The following is a 16,727-nucleotide window of genomic DNA, read 5'->3' as shown; positions in this document are numbered from 1 at the left end:
TTAAAATGAAAAGGTTGATCGAAGAGTGTGGGGGATCTAAGAGTGTGGCAACCCAGTAGTCAGGATTACTTCGAATTCTGAGGTTCTGAGGGTCATGTTGCAGGTAGTGCAGCAAGAAGGCACTCATGTGTCTTGCGCATCTAGGAGCCTCATAATTATTTTCCGGGCTAGATGCTGCTAAAAATTATTATTAATTTTAAATCTGGTGCAGCTTAGTATAGATGGCCTAAGAAAATCAGTACTGCATACTGCTACAAAGCCCAAATTATTTTCCAGTCAAGATACAGATAAACATGATTAGTAATTTGAAAGCTTAAAACGGTTGATGAGGTGATTTTAACGAATCATCAAGCTTTTCCTCTCCCCAGGATGACACAGGGGTAGAAAGTCATTTCGGATCCATGATTTGTTCATCTTTATGAACGTGAGTCTGTCTACATTATCAGTGGAGAGCCACGTGCGCTTATCTGTCAGCACACCACCAGCAGCGCTGAACACACGTTCAGACAGAACGCTGGCTGCGGGGCATGACAAGATCTCCAAGGCGTAAGTGGCTAGCTCCGGCCATTTATCCAGATTGGAAGGCCAAAAACAGCAAGGGTCCAGTGACACAGTCATGGCTTCAATGTTTACTTGGAGATACTGCTGTACCATCGTCTCTAGGCGTTGACTATGTGTCAGACTTCTTGTCTCCTGTTGCCTTGCAAAGGATGGGCTAAAAAAGTGGTGAAATTATTCCGCAAAATTGATGTTACCAGCAGATACTGTGTTTCTGTTACGGTTTGAGTGCTGAACACTCGACGGTGCCACGGTTGGCAAGTTGGAACTGTGAGATTCACTACGTGCACCACTGGTGTTTTGTGGAAAAGCACATGTAAGAATCTGCAACAGTCTCTGCTGATACTCCTGCATGCGTGCATCCCTTTCTATGGCAGGAATAATTTCTGCAAATTTACTTTTGTACCGGGATCTAACAGTGTGGCAACCCAGTAGTCAGGATTATTTCTAATTCTCACAATTCGAGGGTCATGTTGCAGGTAGAGCAGCAAGAAGGCACTCATGTGTGTTGCGCATCCAGGAGCACCAAGTCCCTGTTGTGTTGGTGGCGAGGTAACAATCATGCTTCCTTCCTCTGTCCTCTCCCCCCAACCTCGCACAACAGAAATGTGATCAAGGTCTCCCTCATCTGATGAGTCTTCCATCAGTTCGTCCTCCACTTCTTCCTGGGCTCCTGCACCTTCCTCACTAGTTTGGCTGCTACCATGCGCCCTGGTAAAACCATCTCCCCCACCCTCACATGCCTGCCGCCTTGGTGCTGCCGACCGTCTGGACCTTGCAGATGTTAGCCCTTCCGCATACAACTCCTCCTCCTCTACTTCCTCCACCTCCTCTTGTGCCACCACCTGACTCCGAATTCTGTTTAACATGTGTGTTATGTTCTGCTACCAAAGCTAAGGAAAGAGAGGAGATCTGTCCCTACTATAAGACTCAGCTGAATCCCTACGATGTAACAGGGAACCTGATCCTGCGATCAGACCTGCTAAAGTCCTAATCTAGTCTGTACGGAGACCTATAGATTTGGGGAGGGAATCCCTACAAGTACTAAGGACTGGGAGGAATATGGGACACCTCCTAACAGAAATAGCAGCAGACAGACGAACAAACAAAATAGATAAAACCTAGAGGTCCGTAGACCAAGCAAACTAACAGAGTTAGATACAGAGCACAGGCTAGCTAGAAAGTAGATATACAATGAAGTCCAGCAAAGCCAGAAGGGCGGAGCAGGATTAAATAGGCCAACAAGGTCATGTGACCAGCAAAGGAAAAAAAACCTAACAGCAAGGTTCTAACAGTACCCCCCCTTCTAAGAGGATCCTCCGGATCCCCTAGGACCAGGCTTATCAGGAAATCTCCTGTGAAACGCTCTGATAAGTCTGGACGCGGAAACATCATCTGACCTCACCCAAGAGTTATCCTCGGGTCCGAAACCTTTCCAGGCCACAAGATACTGCAAACTACCTCTATACCGTCTAGAGTCAAGGATGCGAGAAATTTCATATTCCCCGTCCTCCACCACCGGAGGAACAGAGGCAGAGGCGTCACCATCCGACACAACAGCTTTTTTTAACAGAGAGACATGAAAGACCGGATTAATTCTCCAGGAGGTAGGAACCTCCAACCTAACAGCAGATTGGTTGACAACCTGAAGCACCTTAAAGGGCCCTACAAACTTGGGACCCAATTTCTTAGAAGGAATCCTCAACCGCAGATTCCTAGAGGACAACCAAACCATGTCACCAACAGCGAACAAAACCTCCTGTCGTTTCCTATCAAAGTAGTCTTTAGATTTTCTGTTGGCCTCCTGAAGATTACCACGCACATCCGTCCAAACTCTTTCCAAATCACCGGAAAAATTCTCCTCCTCAGGCACGGCAGATCCCAACTTGGAGAACGACCCAAACGACGGATGTCTCCCAGAACAACAAAAAAAAGGCGAACAACCAGCAGAAGAAGATGTATGATTGTTCAGAGCAAATTCGGCAAGTGGCAGAAACTCAGACCACCCCTCTTGATTGTCTGCCACAAAACAACGCAAGAACTGCTCAACATCCTGGTTTTTCCTTTCTGTCTGGCCATTAGATTCAGGATGATATCCGGACGAAAACGACAAATGAATTCCCAACCTGTCACAAAAGGCACGCCAAAAACGAGCCACGAACTGAGGACCCCTATCAGAAACAATGTCAGTAGGAACGCCATGAAGTCTGACAATTTCCTTGACAAAGGCCTTAGCGAGAGTTTTAGCGCAGGGCAGTTTGACGAAGGGAACCAAGTGACACATCTTGCTAAAACGGTCCACGACCACCCAGATGACAGTAAAACCCTCAGAGGGGGGAAGGTCAGTTATAAAGTCCATAGCCAAATGTGTCCAAGGAGCACTGGGGACCTCCAAAGGACAAAGCAACCCCGCAGCAGGAGTATGTGAGGACTTAGATCTAGCACATATAGTACATTGACGCACCCACTTAGTGACTTCCTTCTGCCATCCAGGCCACCAAAAACTGCGACCCACCAGTCTCTTGGTCTCAGAGATTCCGGGATGACCTGCCAACCGAGATTCGTGACACTCAACAAACAAATCTCTCCTAAAGGTCCCAGGCACAAACAACCTCCCATGAGGAGTGTTAGATGGGGCATTCTCCTGAGCTTTAAGAATCTCATCTTCCAAAACGGAGTCTAAAGCAGCTATCACAACACCTTCTTGTAAAATGTTTTCCTCTTTCTCAGCACCGACTATGGGAGAAAAACTGCGAGACAAGGCATCCGCCTTAACATTCTTAGTACCAGGGATGTAAGTAACGGAGAAATTAAACCGCGAGAAAAACAGTGCCCACCTAGCCTGACGGGCATTCAGGCGCTTGGCAGCGTCAAGATATATCAGATTTTTATGATCCGTAAGAACCTGAACGGGAAATTCCGCACCTTCCAAGAAGTGGCGCCAGTGTTCAAATGCGAGTTTAATAGCCAATAATTCCCGATTACCAATATCGTAATTCAATTCAGTCTCCGAAAATTTTTTTGAAAAAAATGCACAGGGATGTAATCCATCCCCGTTATCCTGAGACAATACTGCGCCAACCCCCACAGAGGAAGCATCAACCTCAACCAAAAACGGCCTAGTCACATCAGGCTGCATAAGGATGGGAGCAGAGGTGAACCTCTCCTTGAGATACACAAAAGCTTCAATGGCCTCAGAAGACCACTGAACCGCATCAGCACCTTTCCTGGTGAGATCAGTTAGAGGTTTGACAATACTAGAAAAATTTTTTATGAATTTTCTATAGTAATTGGCGAAACCCAAAAACCTCTGTATTGATTTCAAACCAATAGGCCTAGGCCATTCCTGCACAGCCTGAACCTTAACCGGATCCATCTCAAAACCTTTGCTGGAGATAATGTAGCCCAAAAAACTAATTCTCTGTACAGCGAACTCACATTTCTCCAGCTTAGCAAAAAGCGAATTGTCCATTAATAACTGTAATACCTCACGCACGCTCCGCCAATGAGACTCCAGATCTGGCGAATAAATCAAAATGTCATCCAAATACACAACCACATTTTTACCGATCAAAGGTCTAAGGATGTCATTAATCAGATTCTGAAAAAATGCAGGAGCATTAGTAAGACCAAAAGGCATAACCAGATTCTCAAAATGACCCACAGGAGTGTTAAAAGCAGTCTTCCATTCATCACCCTCCTTCATGCGCAACAGATTGTATGCCCCCTTAAGGTCAATTTTAGAGAACCACTTGGCCCCCAATAACTGGTTAAACAGATCAGGAATCAATGGCAGTGGGTAAGGATTGCGTACCGTAATTTTGTTAATCTCACGAAAATCCAGACAAGGACGTAAACCGCCGTCCTTTTTTTTTACAAAAAAAAATCCAACCGCCACAGGAGACTTAGAGGGCCTAATGTGACCGGCGGCCAAACTTGTCTGTATGTATTCCTCCAAAGCCTTCCTCTCAGGAATAGTAAGGTTAAATAAACGACTTTTAGGAAGAGTCGCTCCAGGGACAAATTCAATAGAACAATCATAGTCTCTATGGGGAGGCAAAACCTGCGATTCTTTCTCAGAAAAAACTCTCCAAAAATCCTGAATAGGAACAGGCAATTCTCCCCTATCCAAAGCTGCAATACGCCCGTTACAACACTTGTCATAACATTTATGGCTCCAGGATTTAATTTCACTGGTAGACCAATCCAGTACAGGATTGTGAAATTTTAACCAGGGCAAACCCAATATTACTGGAGAAGGCAAGTTATTCAACACTACCAAATCCAATTTCTCATGGTGAACACCATTAATAGTGAGAGGAAATTCACTGACCTTGAGAGTAATATTCTTCAAAGGGGAGCCATCCACAGAAACCACAGCAATGGGGGATGATAAAGGTTCAGGTTTTAAATTGAGTTTTTCCACGAATCCCCCATCAATAACATTCAGTGTAGACCCGCAATCAACAAACACCCGAAATTCCATTAATTTTTCCTGAGCAATCGTGGAAGCAGCTAAAAATATACCCTTGGAATTTAAACAGGCAATACGGGCGTGACTGACCATTTTTTTTTCTTTCTTCATACGAAGCTCACAGCCTTTAATCAAATGACCAGATTTTCCACAATAGAAACACAAGCCTTCTGAAAAACGACGGTGTTTTTCTTGAGAGCGAGGTGCCACCGATCCAATCTCCATCGGTTCACCACTGTTAGTACACACATTATCATAACCAGAAACTGACATAGCAGAGGATTTGCTCTCATTAACCCTAGCACGCAGTCTTCTGTCCACCCGTATAGCTAATTGCATAGCCTGTTGCAAATCCTCAGGTGTAGGATAAGCAATTAGCAGGTCTTTAACCTTTTCACTGAGCCCAGCAAGAAATAGACTTTTCAGAGCAGAATCGTTCCACCCTGTTTGAGTGGACCAACGACGAAAATGTGTACAATATTTTTCCATATTACCTGATCCTTGTTTTAAACGTCTCAACTCAGTCTCAGCTGATGCCACACGGTCAGGATCATCATATAATAGTCCTAAAGCAGAAAAAAAACTATCCACTGATCTGAAGCATGTATCACTAGGTTGCAAAGAAAAGGCCCACTCCTGAGGCTCTTTGCGCAAAAGTGACATTATGAACCCTACGCGCTGGGATTCATCCCCAGAGGACTTGGGTCTCAAACGAAAATACAATAAGCAAGCATTTTTAAATGAAAAAAATTCTCGATGTTCACCAAAAAATAAATCCGGCAAACATACCTTAGGCTCCAAGAAATATGCTCCAGGACAGTTACTCACGTGCTGACGGAGCTCGGCCACTTCCAGAGAGAGTCCCTGCAGGTGTTTAGCCAAATCCTGAACCGACACCATGATGGAACAAAAAAAAATCTTTCCTTAGAGAATTTACAGGCTGGACTTACTGTTATGTTCTGCTACCAAAGCTAAGGAAAGAGAGGAGATCTGTCCCTACTATAAGACTCAGCTGAATCCCTACGATGTAACAGGGAACCTGATCCTGCGATCAGACCTGCTAAAGTCCTAATCTAGTCTGTACGGAGACCTATAGATTTGGGGAGGGAATCCCTACAAGTACTAAGGACTGGGAGGAATATGGGACACCTCCTAACAGAAATAGCAGCAGACAGACGAACAAACAAAATAGATAAAACCTAGAGGTCCGTAGACCAAGCAAACTAACAGAGTTAGATACAGAGCACAGGCTAGCTAGAAAGTAGATATACAATGAAGTCCAGCAAAGCCAGAAGGGCGGAGCAGGATTAAATAGGCCAACAAGGTCATGTGACCAGCAAAGGAAAAAAAACCTAACAGCAAGGTTCTAACAATGTGCTCCAGCATGTAAATCACCGGAATAGTCATGCTGATAATGGCATCGTCAGCACTAAACATCTTCGTCGCCATTTCAAAACTGTGCAGAAGGATGCATAGGTCCCTGATCTGAGACGACTCCTCCAGCTTGATTTGCGCCACCTCTGGATCTCGTTGGCCCAGGCTATACGTTAGAACGTATTGCACCAGGGCTTGTCGGTGCTGCCACAGTCGCTGCAACATGTGCAGAGTTGAATTCCAGCGGGTAGGCACATCGCATTTTAGCCAGTGAAGTGGCAGGCCCAGCGACTTCTGTAGAGATGTAAGTCGCTGAGCTGCAGGATGCGAATGGCGGAAGTGAGCACACAGCGACCGTGCCCTCTGCAGAAGGCCATCTAGTCCAGGATAGTGGGCTAAAAATTGCTGGACAACCAGGTTCAACACGTGAGCCATACAAGGAATGTGTGTGACATTGCCCCGGCGAAGGGCCGCACCCAGGTTTGCAGCATTGTCGCACACGGCCTTCCCTGGTTTCAGGTCCAGTGGAGACAATCATTCATGAATTTGGCTCTCCAGAGCTGACCACAACTCCTCAGCTGTGTGACTCACATTTCCCAGACATTTCAAAGTAAAAACCGCCTGATGACGTTGAGCCCTGCTGCCAGCATAGAAAGGAGGTGTGCAGGATCCCTTCTGCGCAGTTAGAAAGCTTGTGGCATGACCAGACAGGCTTTGGGTGCAGGTGGAGGACCGAGAGGAGGTTGAGGAGGCAGAAGCAGTGGAGGAACTTTGAGATAAAGAGGATTGATGCACAACTCGTGGGGACGGCAAGACTTGGACAGCAGCCCCTTGTCCTGCTGTCACCATAGTTACCCAGTGCCCAGTCAGTGACATGTAACGCCCCTGTCCATGCCTACTCGTCCAAGTGTCTGTGGTGAAATGCACCCTGTCACACACAGAGTTTCTCAAAGAAGCGGTGATGTTGTGTGCGACATGCTGGTGGAGCGCAGGCACACTTTTCTTTGAGAAGTAGTGCCGACTGGGCATCTGGTACTGGGGCACTGCGACGGACATAAGGTCTCGAAAATCCTCTGTGTCCACCAGGCGGAAAGGAAGCATTTCTGTAGCCAAGAGCTTGCAGATGGTGAAATTCAACCTCTTAGCTTTCTCATGGCTAGGAGGAAATGGTCTTTTACTTGTCCACATCTGAGGGACCAAGGGCTGGCTGTTGTGCTTAGACGGGGTTGAGAAGGGTGTCCCCGGCAAACTGTGAGGAAGATGTAGGCGGACATGTTAGGTTGCCTTGATCCAAAGGTGGTGCTATCGATGTCGGACAGCGCTCAACACCAGCTGGAGTTTCCACCTCCAAAGAAAATGATGACCTGCCAATCACGCTGGCTGTTGCGGGTAAAGAGGTGGCTGGTCTGCGTCCCAAAACATGTGTGACTGCTGTCCCCCCAGTCACAGAGGATGAAGAGGCCGCGGATGCACAAGATGTGGCAGATGGTGGTTGGCCCGGCCGGCTAGGCCGCATTGTAGCACAGTGAGCTTCCCACTGCAACTTATGCTTCATGTCCATGTGCCGGTTCATGCATGAAGTACTCAAACTATGTATTTTTTGGCCTCTACTTAGCTTTTGCTGACAAATGTTACAGATAACACGAGTTGGGTCATCTTTATCGATCTGAAAAAATGCCCAGGCTATGCAAGGCTTAGCACCCATGCGACCTGAAGAGCCACCACGACTTGTGGTCAGAGGCAGAGTTGTGTTTGAGGATGCAGTTGTTGACGTGCTTCCAGTACTATGTCTCTGTCCAGGAAGGCGCAACCTGACCTCGTCGTCACTAGCATCCTCCTCCACCTCCTCTGCTGACCTCATCTCTTGGCTGACTGTGGGTTGACAGTAAGTGGGATCTCCAACCTCATCATCATCACCCTGTGTGTTATCACACCCGTCGTCCTCAGAGCCAACCTGTTCCTGCCCTGACAAAAAACTAAAGTTGTCGCTCCAATCTGGTATTTGAGTCTCATCATCGTCTTCCTCATTGTCTCCACCAACAGGAGTTACAGTTTGGGAATGAGGGTCTACATTATGGTCAGAACCTTCTGCTTCTGGTCCTGGATCCGACTCATAAAGATTCTGGGCATCAATGCAGATCATTTCCTCGTCTGGATTCACAGAAGCTCTGGAGCCGACCTCTGATTCCCAGGCTATAGTATGAGTAAACAGCTCTGCAGATTCAACCATCTGTTCTACCCCATACTCGGAAGGGCAGCTGGAGATTTGGGAGCTGTGAGGAAGCAAGTGCGATTGGGGTGACACCTCTGAGGACTGGAGTATTTGTGATGTTGAAGTTGAGGTGGAGGAGAGCCCACTTAAAGGAGCACTTGATATCCGTTGAAGCACCTGCTGTTTTTGTGCCTCATCTGGAATTTGCAGCGATTGGCGTGGCCGTAAGAAAGGGATCTTATCACATTGTCCGCTAAAAGAAGTAGACATTTTAGTTTGGCTGGAAGATGGTCTTTCTTCTGCAGATGTTACTGTTGCTTTAACACCTACCCCACGGACACAACCTTTTTTCCCCTTCCCAACACGCCTATTCCCCTTTCCACCAGCAGCAGGCCTTTTTCCACTCATTTTGGTGGTTAACTAATTCACAACTCTGAAGTTGTTTGCACAAAAAAACAATGGATGGGAACCGAGCAGAGCAGAGTGGCCAAACTGTGGTATTAGGCCAAAAGTATTGGCTGGGTTAGATGCAGATAAAAATGATATTGAATTTGCAACCTGATGGAGGTCAGTATAGATGGACTAATAGAACAAGTCCCACACACTGCTACAAGCTAAAATATTTTTTCAGAGCTAGATGCAGAAAAAAATTAGATTGAATTTGCAACGTGGTGGAGGTTAGCATAGATGGACTAATAGACCAAGTCCCACACACTGCTAGAAGCCGAAATATTTTTTCAGAGCTAGATGCAGAAAAAAATTATATTGAATTTGCAACCTGATGGAGGTCAGTATAGATGGACTAATAGAACAAGTCCCACACACTGCTAGAAGCCCAAATATTTTTCAGAGCTAGATGCAGATAAAAATGATTTTTAATTTGCAACCTGATGGAGGTTAGTATAGCCGGACTAATAGACCAAGTCCCACACACTGCTAGAAGCCGAAATATTTTTTCGGAGGTAGATTCAGAAAAAAATTATATTGAATTTGCAACCTGATGGAGGTCAGTATAGATGGACTAATAGACCAAGTCCCACACACTGCTAGAAGCCCAAATATTTTTTCAGAGCTAGATTCAGATAAAAATTATTTTTAATTTGCAACCTGGTGGAGGTTAGTATAGATGGACTAATAGACCAAGTCACACACACTGCTAGAAGCCCAAATATTTTTCAGAGCTAGATGCAGATAAAAATTATTTTTAATTTGCAACCTGATGGAGGTCAGTATAGATGGACTAATAGACGAAGTGCGACACACTGCTAGAAGCCCAAATATTTTTTCAGAGCTAGATGCAGATAAATATTATTTTTAATTTGCAACCTGGTGGAGGTTAGTATAGATGGACTAATAGACCAAGTCACACACACTGCTAGAAGCCCAAATATTTTTTCAGAGCTAGATGCAGAAAAAAATTATATTGAATTTGCAACCTGATGGAAGACAGTATAGATGGACTAATAGAACAAGTCCCACACGCTGCTAGAAGCCCAAATATTTTTTCAGAGCTAGATGCAGATAAAAATTATTTTTAATTTGCAACCTGGTGGAGGTTAGTATAGATGGACTAATAGACCAAGTCCCACACACTGCTAGAAGCCCAAATATTTTTTCAGAGCTAGATGTAGAAAAAAATTATTTTTAATTTGCAACCTGGTGGAGGTTAGTATAGATGGACTAATAGACCAAGTCCCACACACTGCTAGAATCCCAAATATTTTTTCAGAGCTAGATGCAGAAAAAAATAATATTGAATTTGCAACCTGATGGAAGTCAGTATAGATGGACTAATAGACCAAGTCCCACACACTGCTAGAAGCCGAAATATTTTTTCAGAGCTAGATGCAGAAAAAAATTATACTGAATTTGCAACCTGATGGAGGTCAGTATAGATGGACTAATAGACCAAGTCCCACACACAGCTAGAAGCCCAAATATTTTTTCAGAGCTAGATGCAGATAAAAATTATTTTTAATTTGCAACCTGGTGGAGGTTAGTATAGATGGACTAATAGACCCAGTCCCACACACTGCTAGAAGCCCAAATATTTTTTCAGAGCTAGATGCAGAAAAAAATTATATTAAATTTGCAACCTGATGGAGGTCAGTACAGATGGACTATTAGACCAAGTCCCACACACTGCAAGAAGCCCAAATATTTTTTCAGAGCTAGATGCAGATAAAAATTATTTTTAATTTGCAACCTGGTGGAGGTTAGTATAGATGGACTAATAGACCAAGTCCCACACACTGCTAGAAGCCCAAATATTTTTTCAGAGCTAGATGCAGAAAAAAATTATATTGAATTTGCAACCTGATGGAGGTCAGTATAGATGGACTAATAGAACAAGTCTCACACACTGCTAGAAGCCGAAATATTTTTTCAGAGCTAGATGCAGAAAAAAATTATATTGAATTTGCAACCTGATGGAGGTCAGTATAGATGGACTAATAGAACAAGTCCCACACACTGCTAGAAGCCGAAATATTTTTTCAGAGCTCGATGCAGAAAAATATTATATTGAATTTGCAACTTGTTGGACGTTAGTATAGATGGACTAGTAGAATGATGCTATGCCCAAAAGGTTTTACTTCACTAGGTGCAGTAAAAAAATTGGTATTCTATACACAGGTGGTGTAGCTTGCAACACAGATAGGCTACTCCACTGACTAACACACACTGCAAGAGGCCAAAAAGGATTTGCTTTGCTAGATTTAGCCAAATGCTGTGAAAAAAACTTGCACAGCACTGGCACAGACCTGCCTGGCAAAAACTGATAGGAACTGATGTAACTTAGCCCTGAAAAGGACTGCAATTACAATTAGTCTTTACTCCCAACCTATCTATTTAAGAGCACAGACCTGCCTGATAAAAGTCGTAGGAAATGCTGTAACCTAGTTCTTAAAAGGACTGCAATCACAACTCTTCCCTACTCCCAAGCTATCTGTAGATTTGTGCGAAAATTGGCTTGAAATTAACAAGGTATAGCGCACACAGCAGCAGCGGTGCCGTCTAACACGCAGCTGCAGCAGTGAGAAAATGGTGGCGACGGGGAAAATGGCTGGGTCTTATAGGGCAAGGACATGTGACATACACTGCCAATGACACATGCCCTTGCTTTTGTGAAAAAAAACACTTCGCTCCGTGTGTGCGCTGCTGATAGGCTGACAGACTGCACCTCCCCACGGTAAATGCGGGAAAGAGAAAAAAAAATGGAGATCTTCATTATTCCTGCAGAGATCCATCCCCTGCCCCTCCCCCCGCCCCGCTGTACACTCAAACTGCGTATTAACATTAATTTTCAGCATTACTTAGAAAAAATCCAGTTATGATTTTGGTGCACGAACAGTTATCGAACATAACCTCGAACAGCCGAATTTTTTTCAAATCGTTCATGTTCGCCGAACGGCTCGAACACCGCCCAAAACAGCTCAAATTTGAGATTGGCGAACAGTTCGAGTCGAACACCGCTCATCTCTATTGCCAACACCTGTTAGGTGCCACAGGTAAGTTACAGGTGCTGTTAATTACACGAATTAGAGAAGCATCGCATGATTTTTCAAAGGGTGCCAATACTTTTGTCCACCCCCTTTTTTAGGTTTGGTGTGGAATTATATCCAATTTGGCTTTAGGACAATTCTTTTTGTGTTTTTTTCATTGAAGACAAATTAAATGAAGAGAATAATACCAAAGAATTTGTGATTGCAATCATTTTCAGGAAGAAACTGAGTATTATGTGACAGAATTGCAGGGGTGCCAATACTTTTGGCCAGCACTGTATTCCCTTTAACCGGTGGAAATGAGTTTGGCACTTTTATAAATTATGTCGTTTTTTGGGAGAAGAAGAAACACTAATGTTCATCAGGACAATCCCTTTCTAAATGCAGATCTCCTGGCAGTCAGCAGACAACAGGTAATCCATTGGTACTACCAGGGAAAGCTAAGGCAGAGGAATGTTCATGAAAACTTGAGGCAACCATAGGTGGGGTACCACTTCTTTTATGAAGTCAATATACTCTAATAAGTTAGAAAGAATAAAGTTGTCCTGGTGGGACCCCCCCCACCAGGACCTAGATCAGGGGTCTCAAACTCGGCTGGGTATATGGGCCGCACATGGAAAAAATTTGAATTTGGGGGCCGCATTCTTTGTTCAATGTGACATTTTTAGTGATACCATTTTTTTTTGTATACACCTTTTGAACATTTTTTCCGTGTTTATTTTTTTATAGCTTGGGTCGTTATGGATGTGGTGATAATAAACGTGCACTTTTTTGTGTTTACTTTAGTTTACATATAAAACAGCATTTTTAGTGGCCAATATTTTTTCATGCTTTATTTTTATTTTTTTGATTTTTACAATTTTGTTTCCCCCAATTGGCCACATTCAGTAATATTGTCATACAATTAGCATCATATAGTAATAATGGCAAACATCTTGTAGTAATGTTCCCCATCCAAGTCCCCATCTTGTACTAATGTGCCCCATCCAGGTCCCCATCTTGTGGCTATGTGCCCCATCCAGGTCCCCATCTTGTGGCTATGTGCCCCATCCAGGTCTCCATCCTGTGGCTATGTGCCTCATCCAGGTCCCCATCTTGTGGCTATGTGCCCCATCCAGGTCTCCATCTTGTGGCTATGTGCCCCATCCAGGTCTCCATCCTGTGGCTATTTGCCCCATCCAGATCCCCATCTTCTGGATATGTGCCCCACCCAGGTCCCCATCTTGTGGCTATGTACCCCATCCAGGTCCCCATCCTGTGGCTATTTGCCCCATCCAGATCCCCATCTTGTGGCTATGTGCCCCATCCAGGTCCCCATCTTGTGGCAATGTTCCCCATCCTGGCGCCCATCTTGTGGCTATGTGCCCCATCCAGATCCCCATCTTGTGGCTATGTGCCCCATCCAGGTGCCCATCCTGTGGCTATGTGCCCCATCCAGGTCCCCATCCTGTGGCTATGTGCCCGATCCCGGTCCCCATCTTGTGGCTATGTGCCCCATCCAGGTCCCCTCTTGTGGCTATGTGCCCCATCCAGGTCCCCTCTTGTGGCTATGTGCCCCATCCAGGTCCCCTCTTGTGGCTATGTGCCCCATCCAGGTCCCCTCTTGTGGCTATGTGCCCCATCCAGGTCCCCTCTTGTGGCTATGTGCCCCATCCAGGTCCCCTCTTGTGGCTATGTGCCCCATCCAGGTCTCCATCTTGTGGCTATGTGCCCCATCCAGGTCCCCTCTTGTGGCTATGTGCCCCATCCAGGTCCCCTCTTGTGGCTATGTGCCCCATCCCGGTCCCCATCTTGTGGCTATGTGCCCCATCCAGGTCCCCATCCTGTGGCTATGTGCCCCATCCAGGTCCCCTCTTGTGGCTATGTGCCCCCTGTTCTTCACACACATAAAATAGAAAAAAAAAAAGATGATTCTCACCTGTCCTCCGTTCCCTCGGCGGCCTTCCTGCAGATGTGGCCCGCAGGCACCACAGAGTCAGACCCCTTGACGATCCCGACCTGGTCCAGGAGGAGCCGCCGACAGCAGCGCTGCATTGCCGCACAGAGACTGTCTCCCAGCACTGTATTTTCAATGTCAGCTGCCGGCCAATCAGAGGCCAGCAGCTGATAGCTGCGTATGGCAATGACGTCATACTCGCTGCGCCGACACGCAGATATCAGCTGCTGGCCTCTGATTGGCCGGCGGCTGGCATTGGAAATGCAGTGCTGGGAAACAGTCTCTGTGCGGCAATGCAGCGCTGCTGTCGGCGGCTCCTCCTGGACCAGGTTGGGATCATCAAGGGGTCTGTGCCTGCGGGCCGCATAAAGCAACCTCAGGGGCCGCATGCGGCCCGCGGGCCGCGTGTTTGAGACCCCTGACCTAGATTAACCTCCAAATCTCTGTCCTAGCTACAGTATATGCTGCAGCTATGCCTCTGGTATACAATACAGTATTTTAATACAGTTGCCTAAACATACAGTCTAGACTATCTCTACATGCATTGTGACAGAGTATTGCTTCTTTCTGCTAAATAATTGGTTATGATTATGATTAATCTTAGATATTATCAAGCTGGGCCTTTAATAGGAGGTTAAATCATTTGAGGAAACCAGAACACAACCTATATTGGCAACTGTTCTTAACTAACTATATTCAGATACAGCAGAGCTTAATTTTTCACATTATTTGGAAGATAACATAGTAGGATTAACTAAATGTGTAGAAAAATAAAAGACCCTAATTTATCAAAGTGATTACTTCAGAATTCTGGAGTAAATCGCTTTGAAAAGTTGCAACAGCTGAGTTGCATAAAAAAATTGTAACTTTTGATATCTGAATATTTCCCAGCTCAGCTAAAAGGGACATAGTTGGGAATGATGGGGGCAGAAGAGAGGCGGGACAGTTTGTTTATTTCAGGACGAGCTGTGGCATCCCTTATGCCAGGAATAATAAGATTTGTGGCAAGGTGTACATGACTTCTCAGACACGCCTGTGCCTCTTACTGAATCAGGAGCGTCTGACCCAACACAACCCCCTCATCAAGACCAGCGTGAACAACGTCGGCCTTGATGTATCGGGACCTAAGTCTTGAGATATTACAATGAGTTGTGTCAAATGGTGCATATACTCAAAGAATTTTTCTAAAATGAAAAATGTTATTTTTTCTCTGTGACCTGTTTGTCACCTTTTTAGCGCAAAAAAGTCTCATGTTTCACAAAATGGTGCAAAAAGTTTCACCAAAATAATTAACGTACAGAAAATTACTCCAGTAGGGGACAAGAGTACATTTGCACCAAATTTTGTATCTTTTTCAAAAAGTTGTATTTGATGACTCAGTCTAAAACATCTGGAAAAGCCACAATGATGTAAAATCATAAAACTATTGTCTGAATGAATCAAATTGAATAGTTTGATGAATTTGTCATAAAATAAAAAAGTCACTAATTGAGAGGTACTATGTGCCAAAAAATCAATTGGTCCCTTTAATTAAATTTTTTTTGCCATTATCACACATCACAATTTTTTTTTGGGCCATCATTCAAATACCACTTGCTTTATATTTTGTCTGTTTTTTTATAAGCACAAGCTGAATATTCACTGCACTCCATAAACTACAGGGACAACAACTACAAATTATGAGAAAAAGTTAATGCATTTAAATCTATATTCTTAACATATGGGTTTTGCAAAAACCTAAAATGACAATAGTCCAGTGGACATGAATTTCAACACACAGTAGCCATCTTTACCATATATGCAATATTAAAAAAAAATATGCACCTACTAAACTTCTCTTTAAATTGATTTTTTTTCCCCTCCGGCTCCTTAACATTTTTTTATAGCAAGAGAGAAATAATCACTTCTCCTGACATCACAGCCTGATAGAAGTGCGCGATCTCAACTGTAAATCAGGGGGAGAAGTGGAGGGAGCCGGCGAGTTTGATGAGGTGCAGAGATATTATATCATGTTATATTACTTTCTTACCCTATAGTAATGCTCATGTGTCATGGAAATGAGACAGAAATCCCAGAGCCGGTATTAGAAGAGTGCATCTGTTAAAATAAATAGGGTCTTTCTCTCGGTAGGTATCTGTATAGTGGGGATTTGTTAATGTCCATGGCACATCTTGGAATGCATATGTTCCAAAGTCTACTGGCATTTGTGAAGTATGAGGCTGTGCTGTTATCATTTCAAGATTGTCCTGGTTTCTTTTTGTTCTTCAAAAACAGGGCATCTATGAAACCTGTGATCAAATGTAATATATATATACAGTATATAAAGAAAGAAAAAAAAGATGACCTCTTTATTTTTTTTAAAAAATGAACTTAAAGCTTTCGAGGAAGCTTACCAAAACTAAAAATACATACATTGTTCTCAAATACATGTATTTATAAACACTAGTTCAATTGTTATAATTTTAATATAATGTCTAATATACAGTAATGATTGCTAAATAAATAAATACTATTTTGAAAATACAGTAAGCTTATAGTTATTTGTAAAAAAAAAAAAAAAAGCACAGAAACATCAGCTCACTGGGTAGGGAAATATCTCATAGTATGTGAGGCATGAAAAAGGAGAAAAAATTTCAGCAACCGTAAAAATTTATAAATTAAAACATCACA

Source organism: Phyllobates terribilis, unplaced genomic scaffold (assembly GCF_046119375.1).
Source record: "Phyllobates terribilis strain yellow unplaced genomic scaffold, ASM4611937v1 Scaffold_2__4_contigs__length_985480577, whole genome shotgun sequence".
NCBI classification, from domain to species: domain Eukaryota; kingdom Metazoa; phylum Chordata; class Amphibia; order Anura; family Dendrobatidae; genus Phyllobates; species Phyllobates terribilis.
Note: the sequence above shows the minus strand (reverse complement) of the source record.